Below are 15,107 nucleotides of genomic sequence, written 5' to 3' on the forward strand. Positions count from 1 at the left end.
ATGCATATAAAGTTTCAGTAGATCTGTAGCTTAGCAATCATTTCAAATCAACAATTCCTACCCATGTGTGTTTATCATTGTATCACAGCACTGTAAACATGATCATTCTAATTGACACATTCCAGGCTACCACTTTCTAGTTCTTGTATTCGGTATTGAAAGCCATGACTGACTTAAGTGGTCTAATATCATGTTGTGCTGGGCATCACAACATATCAAATGCCCAACACAACATATCAAATGCCCAGCACAATATATTGAATGCCCAGCACAACATATGATATCAGACCTCTTAAGTCAGTCATGGCTTTCCATAATTTGGAGTATCCATTGCAGACTTCCACTGCCCCATATGCCAAATCGTATTTACACAAAATTATACATTACAGTTGGCAAGTAGATCTACCAGATGTTAGCCATGTTAACAATGAAATACTTGTGGCATACCAGTAACATTGTTAAAATGCAGCTGACAGCTTTCTCCAAACTTGGCACAACTGTGATTTTAAATTTGTGTGATATTACATTTTGTTACTGTGTATTTAATGTAAATAAAATGAATGTCCAGTTTGTATAGCCCATTAATTTTATGTCTCACCAATCTGAGAGAAGTTTTATCAAATTTATAACTTATAGCCACAGCTGTAGCTTAAAATTGATAATCTGAGTAGATTAATAATAGTCCATATTGAAAGACCATCTTTTTGCGATGAGTAGTGAGAAATGCTTTTAAACACATTTTAAAGAGACTATATCAGAGTCTATCATTGGTTTTGTGAGTAACTTTTGTTGTCTGCCAGCAAGATTGTCAGAAAACCATGTATCCTAGCTATCAATCAGTAAAAACTTAACAAAGGATTGCATCTTATTTCAACATGTTTCAGCAATGTGTTGCCTTCTACAATTTTACACTGTCTTTGGAATGTATATTTCTTGAAGATTTTTTGTTCAGTTTTATAGTATATGATGAAATATCATTACCATGTCAGTATTAAACAACCAAATGGTTCAGCCTAAACTGTAATGTATTAATTGTGTTCTTGATTTATTGAATGTGTCTGTGTGTACAATGTGTCATTGTGAATTGTCTTAGCATGAGACATGATGACATGAGTGGAAGATGTAATCTTCTAAATTGGTCATTTTATTGGTATTGTTTAATATAAATATGAATCATTAAAATGAAATAAATTCAGATAGGGCAAGCAACTTCAGATCATATAATCACACTTCTGAAAGCAAATTTGCAGAAATCATTAAAGAAATAAAGAACGACGCGCTGATCATTAACATTTATTTATAGGCAAGGGCAAGAGGAAAGCCTAAAATTAATGGGCGAAGCTTTCCTCAAGTCTGTTAATTTTGGCTTTCCTCGAGCCTGCGCCCATATATAAATGTAAATAGTCAGCGCGTAGTCTGTTGTTTCCATTATATTATCAACGAACCCAAGAAAACCGTCAAAATTTATGAAAATTTTCCATGTGAATGACAACGTGGCCCCAAAACTTGTCAGTGAGGAGTGCACTCACTGCAAAAATTTTGCCAATCTTGAGCTTTTAAAAAAGTGTCTCAACTTGGCTAACAAGTGCTCAATTTTATTTTATGATTGATTATGATCTTTGTACTAATCACAATTTACGTTAAAAGTTGTACAGTTACTATGTTTACGATATTATTCATATTCACGGGCCTGTAAACAGAACATTACTGTGTATTTGTGGGCAGTCACGTGGTTCAGTTCGACCAATTAAAATGCGATGGACAGGGCCATGGTATTATAATGGTATATGATACCTTGGCATCATTGATCTGGAATCTGCAAAGACTATTTATCAGTTACTGTTTAAGTCTCACATGTTAATTTATCAGATTGATAAATTGTCTGCATATCTTGTCATAGTCAAATCATACACCACATGACATCACTAAATTTTTCATGACTTGTATTTCCTGAAAGATTGACTCATTAGATTTGGCAAATCCACCAAGTACAGGCACTGCATTGAAATGACTGTTATGACAGTGAAAAATACAGGATATAGACGTATATCAGATAGTTTGATTTGACCATTAACAAAAAGTATCTCTGGTCAATAAACTTGCTGAAATTATTTTTAGGAGAATTACCCAGTGTGTGTGTTTGTGTAATTAGCGTGCCACTTTGTTATCTTAGTAGTTGACACTTTTTTCATTGCAGTAACCTGCTGACATTCCATACACTTGCATGGAAGCGGGGGGATGGGGTGTTGCTATAAAACCTATGTGTACCAATAATGCGGTGCAGGGGTGTCTGCATGTTACTACCGCGAATTCAAAATGGCTAAAGAGAGTACTTATATTACACTACTTGGTAATAAGGTAACTTTTCAAGTCACAGGTGTGGTTTTATTTACTGCTACTCATTTCATCATTACAATAAGCAAATGCATGTTTGTAATTATGAAGTTTATAAAAATTCTGAATGTGTTACATAGAACTCATAATACCGTTCAATCTTTATTATATTTAATGAGAATTTTTTCTCATGTAGTTTCAGGGAATCAATATGCATGAACAAAATAAGGATTTTATTGAAATGACCTTTGACCTTTCGTTCTTGTCTGGCATTGTGACACTTGAATGGAAATATTGGCATATGAATTGTTTCACCGGCTAATATGACTGACCTTCAATGGAAACGATTCAGTTTTAAGGGTGATCGAGCCACTAAATTTTTTACCAGCAATTTTCGTTTATTTTCTCAGACAGTAAGATTTATATGTGAGGATGAGATTACGACAAAAAAATCAATATGTCACCAGATTAATTTAGCAGCTAGAAGGATTTGAAATACACCAACCTTTAATTCCATTCGAATGACAGACTATGAATCTCCTGCAAGCATTGCCCAACCTGATATATTTACATTCAGTTCCTTTCTTGAAATGCTGCACTTGTTTACATTTGAACCACAATGAATAACAAATGAAAGTTTTAGCTATTTTTCCGCTGAAAATGTGCATAAGAATTTAAATTATCATTTCTCAGGCCTCCCAAAACAACAGTTAAAGCTGTTGCAAACTTAAATGTAATGACCACGCCTTATCCATTATTATTTAGATTTCCAATCCAACAATTTTGTTTATTTTCACATAAATTATTGTTCAGATATTGCACATTATATGCATCAAAAATAAAAATATGGGGTCACCAGCCTATTTACAATGCTACATCACTTAACATCATCCCCTCCCCATATGTGAAATGGGAAAAATCACAATTTGATGAGAAATATGTCCTTTTCAAATTATTTTGTTGGGATTTTTAAATACTTTGTAAATATATCGACATTCAAACATTTAAAACTTACAACTCGAAGATAATATAATGATCATTCAATCATCACTAACAACGTCCGCTTTCATGCTAAAAGCTCTGACAATAAGTTGTATGAAGATAGGTTTCCATCAAAACCACGGTGTAATTTTTACAGTGAGCACGGTCCCGTACAGTGGACGCGCGCGTCGTAGAGCGCGTTCTATTGTTTGCAGCTATGATGACGTAGCAGGTGACTCTGACTCGATCAACCTTAAAGGTATACTGTCACATGTTCCAATTTGCCACAGTTACCATGGAGAGAGGAAATCTAATCAATCAGAGATTTTAAGCGGGTGGCCACTTTTTAAAAACAGCGCCCTAACATGGGCATTTGAATACCAAGGAACGCCCCTTTGACCATATATGGGCATATTTATATTACAGGTGACTGTATACCTTTACTTTTTTTTTTATCTTCGTTAACACTGAGGAGCTCAGTACCCACTAGTATACAGGGCTATACCTGAAGGTATTTGTCCGGGCAGAGTGAGAGTTCAGGTAGAGCGTGTGTACCTTTCAGGCTTTCATTTTACATTTTACAATTTATTTATTGCTTTTAATATTTAAAACAAACATACATCTTCATGTTCCAGCTATGTTTTTATTTACTGTATGTATTTGTAAACAAACAAAGAGACAACAAGAAATCATCGGAGATTGAGCCTCTATATTAACACTTTGTTAAAGGGAAACAGTCGTCGGAACTGCGCCTGTGCGAGTTTCTTTTTTACAAACAATGTATTTCGTGCACGATATCTAGTTGCACCTCATCATCATACCTGCAACATTTAAATTATTCGATGTAGATTATGACAGACATGTTTTAACTTTCATTAATCACCATCGCATCTTGGACACACTGTTTACATTGGTCATATGGGTTCCATACGACCTTCGAGCGCAGTTCCGACGACTGTATCCCTTTGAGTAGCTATTACTATCAGGAAACATCGGTAATCGATACGCCAAATTTTCCTTCGTTGAGTTCCGATCGGACAAATTTAAAGTTGAGTAGATAAAATTTACAAGATTCGGACAAAAAATATTAATATCACTATGATTCATTGTCGAATATTATGATAACATTTCTAAATTGAACAGAAAGATCTATTATCATAATTGCCATGATACACGAACGTGCATGTTGCTGTGAATCGACTTTGAATCCCTGACTTCAAGGCTGAAGTTACAGCAGTCGATGGGTTTTTTGAAAAATGAAACTGACAGCATAACGCCGCTTGACGTCAATGTATATTATAAAGAACTAAAGAACTAAAAATGTGGTATATGTTAAGATTCTGCATCGATATCGAAGCAATGCCTGCACTCAGGGAACAGTATTACAAGGTTAGTTAACCGTAACCATACTCCACGGTTAATAGTATATTACACATCTGAAGTGAATTATTTCTACATTTGACTAAACGCTTTATCTATGCATTACAAGGGCACCCGGATTCTATTTACGGAGAGTAGTCTGAAATCTCCTATGCACGATTTACGGGGCCTATAGATGAACTAAAAAACAGCAGGCCCATTTTTCCAAGATGCGCATGCACCTCCTGTTTGATTGCTGATGTGAAGTGGCTCGGAAGGTTGTATCTGATAGGTAGATTGTCATTAGGAGTTCGGAAATAATAGAGGATCAGACGATGACACTGGGGTAGATCTTGCCGAAATATGAAAACAGATTATAGCGAAACAGATTATGATCATTCTTTGGATCACTTCAACTAAAACGATAAGAGCAGGTCTGTCGGGTAGCACCATTGAAAATTTTGAAATAAATGTATTGAATTGAAGAAGAGGACGCACGTACAAAAGGCCGATTTTCTCTTCCCTTCCCTCTGAAATGAAACAAATAGGCTATATGTCTATCACAGAAGAAAACTTCGAATAACAACATCGCCTGTAAGATTGAGCATTTCAGCAATCTGTTGTGTCGATGTTATCAGTATCGTCAAAATCAGATATGATTTTTTAATTTTAATACTGACAGGTTAACTTCGCTGCGTTATATTTTACAACCACAATATTTATATCATTTTTCCATGCCTTGAATGGGTTTCTAAAATTCAAATCTGAACTCATGTAGTGTAAATCAGCCATATATGGTTGCCAACCATGTCAAGGTTAAAACAAGGTTAAACATTCTAGTCTGCGATGCCAGTCGTCACACAATCACTTCAGAGTTTGTAACATCTTTACCTAATTGACTTTCAGAAATTTTCTGTGCCATATTGCATCACTATATACCTTGAGTGGTACGAAATCCCACCTGGTTCGTATACGCATTCACATCGTATTTTAGTATTCGGGAAAACATTAACGATTGTAGTCACCGGGTACAGATATTTTCTAACAAATACCAGGTGAGTGATTTTATGTTTTTCTCCGCCAACTACATTACTAAATTAACAGAAGATGCCGAGAAAATCCGTGACGACATAGACCCTGGTCGAAATGGAAAAGATGACAGACGTACTGTGTAAAGTAGCTTGGCTCTTGCAACTCACAGCATATTGAACCGGTAACAACGATATAAGTTTAATAACATAATTCAGGGCTCGAAATTAACTTTTCTCCCTGGTAGTCCGATTGGGCTACCATTTTCTGAAGTTGGTAGTCCAGCGACAAGGTCTGGTAGCCCATGCATGAATGAAGAGGTTTCTTTTTGTAAAGGATACTTTTATTTATATCTAGACAATGAACGATTTATCTTGCATAATTCTATCCAGGAAGTGAATTTTCTAGTCATTTGACATCAATACCTGCAGATCATAGCCTTAGGAGAACGGTATACCGTGTGCAGTGGACAACGGTGACGCCACAAAGTTTCACGAATTATTCACACATACGCAGAGCTTATACGCAAATTTTGATGTTGGCAATGACAACGACTTTTCTTGAACTTTTAGGAGTCTCTGTATTGTGAAACTTTCTATGTTTAGATTACAAAGTTTCCAGTAGCAACTTGCAAGTGAGGAGTGACAGTGTTTGCCATTATTTTATGAAAATAACAAATCTCATACGATAGCTTTTTAGGCCATTGCTTACTTGAATAACGTAATAAAGGTACTTTTCCAGACTGTAGGGAGCGATTAACGGTTTATGTACAGAATTAAATTATTCAAGCATTTCTTCAGCAAGGCTGTGGGAAGGGGATCAAGGCAGCTTGTTTGACTGTATGATGAGAGATAGTTCTTCGGCTCTGGTCGAATGGAAAAACAAGAAACTGAATTTACCAACGATATGAATATTTAAGAACTAAGAATCTAGTCTATAGCCTACAAGGATTTATATTTATCTTTCTTGCACACTACAAAGATGGAGGTACAAGCGAGATTATTGTATTTTCTGGTTGGGAGTTTCACTTTTCGTCGTTGTTTGCTCATTTTAACACCTCCTTTGCTGCGTTTCGCACCTCCAGCACCTTTTTGTTCTCCTGTGTACATACCTTTTTACAGTGAATAATTATGTGGGTACGTTTGTTTTGGGCCAGAGTCCTGTGATTCAGTTTTTGCACGGTTACTCTACCCAAACATGCATGGGGATACAAGCAAGATGGTCTTTGCTTAGATTTCTAGTTTTCGAAAACTGATACTATATACCACTGATCGAATTTAGGAATACAACCTATTGCTGTAATGTTTACCATTGAAGATCGAAACGGTGGCTACTGTCTTGCAACACCGACTCTGATAGTTGCAAAGGCGCCTGATATATTCATGAAAGCAATAATATATTACATTTTGTGCAACAACTTCTCTTAGGCTAAATGTATTCAGCTTGAATTGTGATAAATCAAAGACTTTTCCATCATCATACCGTATGGTTGCAATAGTGGAATCAAATGTAAGCATTAATTTGTCAAAATTGGTTAAATTGTGAATGATCAAGGGTGGAGGTGGGCTGAACCATTGTGGCGCAGAGTAGAGTCCAAGCCCTTGGAACCATAGTCACTAGAAGTCAGGCCGAATGAACAGAGTTCAATACCCGCACAGGCCTTAGGGTTTCCCTGGTTGATATAGTGTATTTTTTTTCTTTATAAAAACATAACTTTGATAAAAACCTTTGCTTTTATTCTTTGGAGGTAGTAAGTTATAATATAAACTTTGTTCTGCTTTCATGACCCGTTATCATTATCACTTTGAAAATGTGATGGAATAAATGTGTGCAAAAGTTGGAACAACCAGGAAAACTCTTTCCATGTAGGATATCTCTAGCTATAGGCTAGCTATTGATTAGGCAAGAAAGTACCATTACTGACATCAAAGATATTTTTTAAAAAAAAGCAACGTTTGAAAATATGACCAAAAAATAAACCAACATCACTGTTATGTAAATCATAGTCTTGAAATGTAACAAATAAGTCTACTTCTGTGACTTCAACAGGACTGTCTGTACATTAATTGCCGTGCCTGTTAACTGCACTAAAAGCGAGATATGTGGAGAGTGAAAACATTTCATTATACAAGATATTAGGGCTACAGTTCAACTTGGGAAAAAGTCTCTGCGATAGTGTAGTCCAGGCATGCAGTGAAACAGAAAGTGTGACACTTTGATATATTCAATTACATCATATGCCATCATCAGTTCGTATAGAACTTGAAGATGAATTCCAACCTATGATTAGGTTGGCCCTGTTACCATGTCCTAATATCTATCCAACAGTAGTAACAAAAATGAATAAAGATAGAAACATCAAAGTAAGACTAAATTAAGCTTCATTAAACCAAGGTAAGTTTACTTCAAGTTGAGATCGATGCGGTCGTTGAAAGTAATGCTTGAGTCAAGGACGATGTTAAAATCCTGATAAGTTAAGCGTCTAATTTTCGTTGTCATTTCTGTTAATTGCCCTCCCTGATCCCCTTCATTAATTTGTCCTACCGATCACCGATGCGGGGGCATATAGCCTTGACCAAATAACTCGTTAGCAGCTCTTATGATATGCTGACGAGATATTTGGTCAGGGCGATAAGCCCCCGCGTTAATGAAGGAGAACAGGAAGGATATAAACTGTTTTCTTTGAATACTATGACGAGTTAGCGATGGTAAAGTAATAGGTACACACGTGACACAGGTAAGGCTTATATAATGAAAAAAGGTCAAATACACGACATTTATTGATCATATTCATGACTTCTAGACGAATAATGCCTGCAGTACCCTGTGGTCTATGTGAGTGTTTTGCTTACGCCACTGGCGTACGTGAGGGAATCATACACAAGTAAACTTAGTTTGACTTTTGACCATATGTTGATCATTTATGTAAGGGTATGGAGGTCGTACACTGTACTAGCTCCATGGGTAGCTACATATCTTACACCGCAAACTTGATAGACTTGGGATTGGTCCCATTGCATTTCTTAGATGTAAGTGTAACCTTTCTGAAAGAACATAGTGCAACTAAATATTCTTGTTAAAAGTGTTTGCACTGTGACCAAAAGGTGATAAGCAATACTTAATGACTTCGCCTTCCTCGGTCAGTCTGCACAATTCAGCGTCCGACGGCGTGAATGACGCCTCCAACGACGTGTAAAAGTTGACGTCATTTGTCAGCCGTCGCAAGTGACGCTTTGATAGGGATTCAGGAACGATATCCATGACACGTATAGTGCAACATGTATAAAATAAAAGTAACATTAACGATCGTAATACGTTGTTTCAAAATATTATTTTTACAAAATACTATTCACTGCGATATTTTTTCCATGGATGAACCTACTATACCAGTAGGTAAGTTCATACTTTAGATTAAAACTTGCAGACCTGACATCAGAACAATAACTGAACACTTTTGATTTTGATCAGGGTATGTCAAAAAAACATAAGTCAACTTCTCATTTGCAATCAATTTCAAAACTGTATGATGATATTGTTGGAGCTTTGAAGGATGCTGGTTTGCAAAGCATTCCTTCTAATATCCAGTGTAATAATGGGGCTAAATCAATTCCAGGTTGGAATCAACATGTTAAAGATTATCATGACATTGCTCGTGATGCTTTCCTGTTGTGGCGAGACTCTGGCAGTCTCAGACAAGGTCCGATTTTTGATCTCATGAGAACATCACGTGCTAAGTTTAAGTATGTTTTTAAGATCTGTAAAAATAGTGAGTCTTAAATGAGAGCTAACGCCTTAGCGGACAACCTCTGTAATAATAATAACAAGCGGTTTTGGAAGCGTGTTAAAAGTAAAAAGTAGTCACCTTATATCATCAACCATTGATGGCTGTAATGGGCAACGTGACATTGCTAATTTGTGACGTGACCACTTTGCAAGTCTGCTTTCCTCTGTCACCAACAACAGTAATGAGTGTTTTGTGAAAGATATTATTTCGATTCTTTCATTCGATGAGGATATGATTGTCACTCAAACTGCCATTAGAAATTCCATTGCAAAATTGGCCAGTGTTAAATCTGCTGGTCCAGATGGCATTACAGCTGAGCATCTAAAGTTTGCGCATTCACGCCTGCATGTTCTTCTCTCAGTGATGTTTACTGCAGCGCATATTCATGGTTACTTGCCATCTCGACTGGAACGAGAAAGTGACGCTTTCTCGCAATTAGTGAGAATCTCTTGTCATTGACTGCAGTGAGAAATGCACTTATTGGTGAGAATGGAAATTCTCACCAAGCACTGTGAGATTGGTGATTTTCATGGTGAGAATATATGAATTCACCGGTGAGAATCAACCAGACTCGTTGGTTTCAAAATCAGTTCGGAAAGTAGGCCCTACTTTCACATTTACTTTGGTGATTCTGAAAAAAATTTCAGCCAACAGAATGATGTGCTCGGAACATGCTCTCGTCTTTTTGTATGCGAAGTGTGAGCAGTTGTCTGAAAAATGACATTTGGTATTTTAAGACGTTTTATTTTCACAAGGATACTCATAGTCATAATTATATTTTTGCGTCAGACAAATCTGTATATGTGTAACAAGTGTGTCATTCCAAACTTGTGTATTGTCAAAGAGCTGTGGGTCAGTCCATGTAACGTCGTTTGTAGTGTTGGTTCATACTAATGTCAACCTCTTGGGCACCATTTTACTACTGGTATAGCCACAAACTGATGACGTCAAAATCGCCGTACACAAAACACAGACGCCCCGTATTTGCGGCACTGACTAACTAATAAGATTAAAATAATATAAATGTGCACTTTCTTCAAATCACTGTCACAATTTCCGACTGCTTAGTTTTTTGTATCGGGTGAAGTACAGTGGGGGCCAGGAATTGGGGTTAGCTGACCAAATTGTCGGAACGGAGCGAGCGAAGCGAGCGGAGTTCCGACAATTTGGTCAGCTAACCCCAATTCCTGGCTCCCACTGTGCTTCACCCGACACAAAATCAAGCAAATGAAGACCATCACAGACTTTTTAGGGTTAGGGTAAGTTAGTTCATGTGATCGCGGCAATAATTCCGTCTCATTCCAGGTACAATATGTCCTCTCTCACGTTTTATTCAGCAAATTTCTTATCATGTACAAACTGACCCCGACGGCAATGGCCATATTGACCCCTTTTCAATACCGCACTTGCCAAAGACGGCATCATCTTACGTAACAGAAACCAGCGTACATTGAAATGCAAATAGCAATCGATATGACGGCCCCCAAAAACTTAGTCTGGTTCCCTGACCCATTTCCCCGGTAGAGGGCGTGGGAAATATAGGGTCAGGTACCGGCTAATGTAAACATGGACGCTATTGGGTTAAAATAAAACAAGCTGTGATTGGATGAAAGTAACACTTGTAACTTTTTCTCATCTTTCTTGGGTTTCGCACTTTCAGGCTCACTTGACACCAACTTCTTGTTTGTACCACAAAGCCGTGGAAGTAGAAAGAAATCTTTCTACCTCCATGATTTAGCCACTGTTAGCACACCTCTTAATACTTTTAGAACGTCGACATGATGCCTGGCATTTTTCACGAAATTCGGACACCATTCTATCCATCGAAATCAATCGTCGTTCACAGTTCCAACAAAGTTTGCTTTCAATTAGCTGTGATATCGCAGCAGTACTTGTGTCGTGTATCGAACGTGCTCGGGTCATTGGGTCACGCCACAGTCGGCGATGACCTCAATGACCCTAGCGCGTTCGATACACGCAACAAGTAGGCCTACTGCTGCGATATCACAGCCAGCCTTCAATCACCTCTATTTCCCGTACTTCTGGAATAATCCTTTCAGTTTATGTTTCCCGTCTCGTGTGCCAATGTTTTTGGTTCGGATACCAGTGTTCGAACATATTCTGATCCAGTCGAATTTTGACCGGCGTTTTCATTGTAGCAGCCATATTTGTTGTAGCAGGTGACTGTCAGGTGACTAACCTCCGCCATCTTGAACAAAATTCTGTTCAAGATGGCTACCCGGTACCTGACCCCATATTTCCCCACGCCCTCTACGGGGAAATGGGTCAGGGAACCAGACTACCAAAAACTTTCTCTGCTTTCATTTGCATACTTTTCTGACACACTAAAATTCACACCTGCATTGTTTCACCGTACACTATAAAAAGCCGGCATAGGCTGCACACTGTCTCTTGCTGGCTGCTTTGCTGCTATCAGAAATATTAGACGAACCTGATAGCTTTCACTATATTTTCACTATAATTTCAAAGGCATACAATATACGTAAGTCAAACAGTAATAATATTCGTCACCAGGATTTCTGTTTTATACTCAATAATGCACTCCTGGCGCTGTAATGTTTCATGCATTCCTATCTTTTCTCTTTTAGATACACCATGGCACAGCGTGCAGTGTTGGGAGCAATTGGTTGTTCTTTTCCGTTAACTCTTCGTGATTTATTTCTTCAAGTCACGCCGGATGAACAAACCGCTGTAGAATGGTGTCAAAAGAATGCCTGTTACACAAGAGGCGCAACTGTCAGTGCGGCAGAGATATGAGGTTGCGTCGCCGGAGTGGCCGGGATACATACCATTGGTGCTGTCCCGACCGCTCTTGCGGCGCGGCTATTTCAGTCCGCACTGACAGTTGGTTTCATTTATGCCATTTACCTTTTGTCACCATTCTACAGTTGATGTATTTTTGGTGTTTTAAGTTTTCAGTTACTGATACTTCTTTTCAGTTGTCCATCTCTTCAAAATCTGTTGTGGATTGGTTTAATTTCTGTCGTGAGATTTTTCTTTATCTTCGCGATCATGCCTCCGAACAGGTTGGTGGCCCCGGCTGTATTGTGGAAATTGATGAATCTAAGTTCGGAAAGTCCAAATACAGTCGGGGTCGACACCGTGATGGACACTGGGTCTTTGGAGGCATCGATCGCGATTCTTCAGCTTGCTTTCTCATTTCTGTTGACCGGCGTGATGCGAATACCTTAATTCCTTTGATTTATCGATTTGTTCGTCCAGGTTCTACTATTATTTCTGATGAATGGAGGGCTTATTCTTCGTTGTCCAGGTCTCCTCAGTTCTCTCATTTGACCGTTAATCATTTTTGTGGATCCTCAAACCTTCGCCCACACCAACACCGTGGAAGGCATGTGGATGCATGCCAAGCGAAGGGTGGGGTACACATCTTCAGATTTATTTCCAACTTATCTTTATGAGTTTATGTGGCGGAAGCGTTTCGGCGATAAAGCTCACGCGTGGATGTCACTTGTTCAACATATTTCAGTTCTTTATCCTTTCAGTTAACAGCCCCTTCATCGACCCAACACTGCACTTTAAACAGCTAGCGTATTGTGCCAAAGTTTTCAGATGGTGTCAAAACTAAAACGACAAAGTCAACAGTTCAGGAGGCCACTAACGTGGATGTGATGTGTGACACTGGTAATGCACAAACCACATGAAGAAATGAGTTCATACTACTGACAATATGGACGCTACATCATATGGTAGCGGATTTTGTCTACTTCTGTACTTCATGCACTTCGTCAATTGGTAGAAAACCGAAGTAACAAGCCCCTGATAGTGACTGTATGGACCGTGCATTGTGACATTGACAGCCAATTTATTTTTCGCTTCAGTACTGAATTGACTTCGTCATTTAGCGGAATTTTATAATGTAATTGTCGTAGTATGTTTCACGAATTGTTCTTCACATTTTCATCCACAGTAGGAATGAAATATTGCATTTCACATATGCTAACTGATGAACATCTTTTATATAAAGTATATTATGTCAAAAATGGAACACATATCTTTTATATTGTAAAAAAAAGGCAGCAAACAATTCAACAATAAATATCAAACACACATGTAACAATAAATAAAGTATCTTAAAGAAGCTACAGTTTTTCAATAACTGTGTGAATACACCAAATAATATGGGAAAAAAATCACAAAATTATGTTCACAACAAAGACGAAAATAAAAAAAATCAACACAAACAATAAAGAAACGAATACACAACCATGAATTCAATAAAAGAAAGAAAATACGTAAATGAATTTAAATGTGCATTAAATGTGAACATTATAAATGACATAGATAGAGTTGAGATAGTAGTAGAATTAGAGAGAGCATAGACAGCAATAGTGAAAATTGGGACCCTTCTTTTCAATCATTTCCCCCTAAGTTTCCAAGCCCCCATTCCTAATTCTTACCCCCAAATAATTTATCGCCCCTTTTAGAACGTAACCTTTGACCTCATTTCCATAAGTACGCACATCTTTGACGTCATCAGTTTGTGGCTATACCAGTTGTAAAATTGTGCCACGTCTTGTTCCAACCACAAAAGGAAAGGTTATTTGTGCGTAGGTTATGAAGAAGTGTTTCTCAAATGGAACCGAAGCGATTTTAAACATGTTAGGAAGAACAATTTTACGATAGTTTAAGAAAAAGACTGTACTCTACAGAGAGTGCTATGGACGACAGTCACTCTTTCAACATTTGAAATTTACTTAAAAGGTTTTGCACAGATTTAACAATAATTTTAAGTAAAAATTAAACAAGCATTACCCTTTTGTATCAAAGGAAAGCGCTCCAGGGAGTACTATGTCCAGAATACTGTAAAGATACTAAGTGAATCGTGGAGTTATTACATGGATGTAGAAAAAAATCGCCTCCATGGTTTTAACTATAAAGCCAAATTTTCCGTCAAATGGGTAGGAGGGAGTGGGGGGGGGTGGTCGCTAGAGTATACATTTTTAGCGGAATACATGCGTCGAAATTCAACATTTTCTATAAAAAAGGTATGATGTCAAAATATATATTTAAGGTAAAATGTTGTGCCAGAGTCAAAATCAGGTCGAAAATCTTAAATTCGTTCAACATGTTGTTTGTCACAAGTCTTCATGAAGCAAAAACAGGGAGGGGTCAAAAGAGCGGTAAACATTATATGTACATGGTGCACCAATGGGGTATGTATCAGCAATTATCATACGTTCTGTTGTGAGCCATTTCCTCAACTTGAAGGCGTGTTGAAGGTTGCTACCGGTTTGCCCACATGATTGACCAAGAACACCATCTCTCCTCATCTCCAAAATATAGACTGCTGTACAACGGGGGTTCTGAGCTCAGGAGCCCCGGAGATCTGTCTCAGACCTCCGGAGCAATGCCGGTGGGGGAGGGGAGGTCGGAAAAATTGCCTCGGACGTTCCAGAATTTTGAGTAGCCCCCTTCCTCACGAGAGAATTTTCAATAATCACCCTGAGGACTCGAAATAATTCTGCGACCCCGCTGCCATAATAACACATACAGGAACGTGCGCAAGCACACCTCTCTAACATATGCAGAAATATACCCACACACCCATAGAATATAAGCGTGTGAATATATATATATA

Source organism: Ptychodera flava, chromosome 10 (genome assembly GCF_041260155.1).
Source record: "Ptychodera flava strain L36383 chromosome 10, AS_Pfla_20210202, whole genome shotgun sequence".
Classification (NCBI taxonomy): Eukaryota; Metazoa; Hemichordata; class Enteropneusta; family Ptychoderidae; genus Ptychodera; species Ptychodera flava.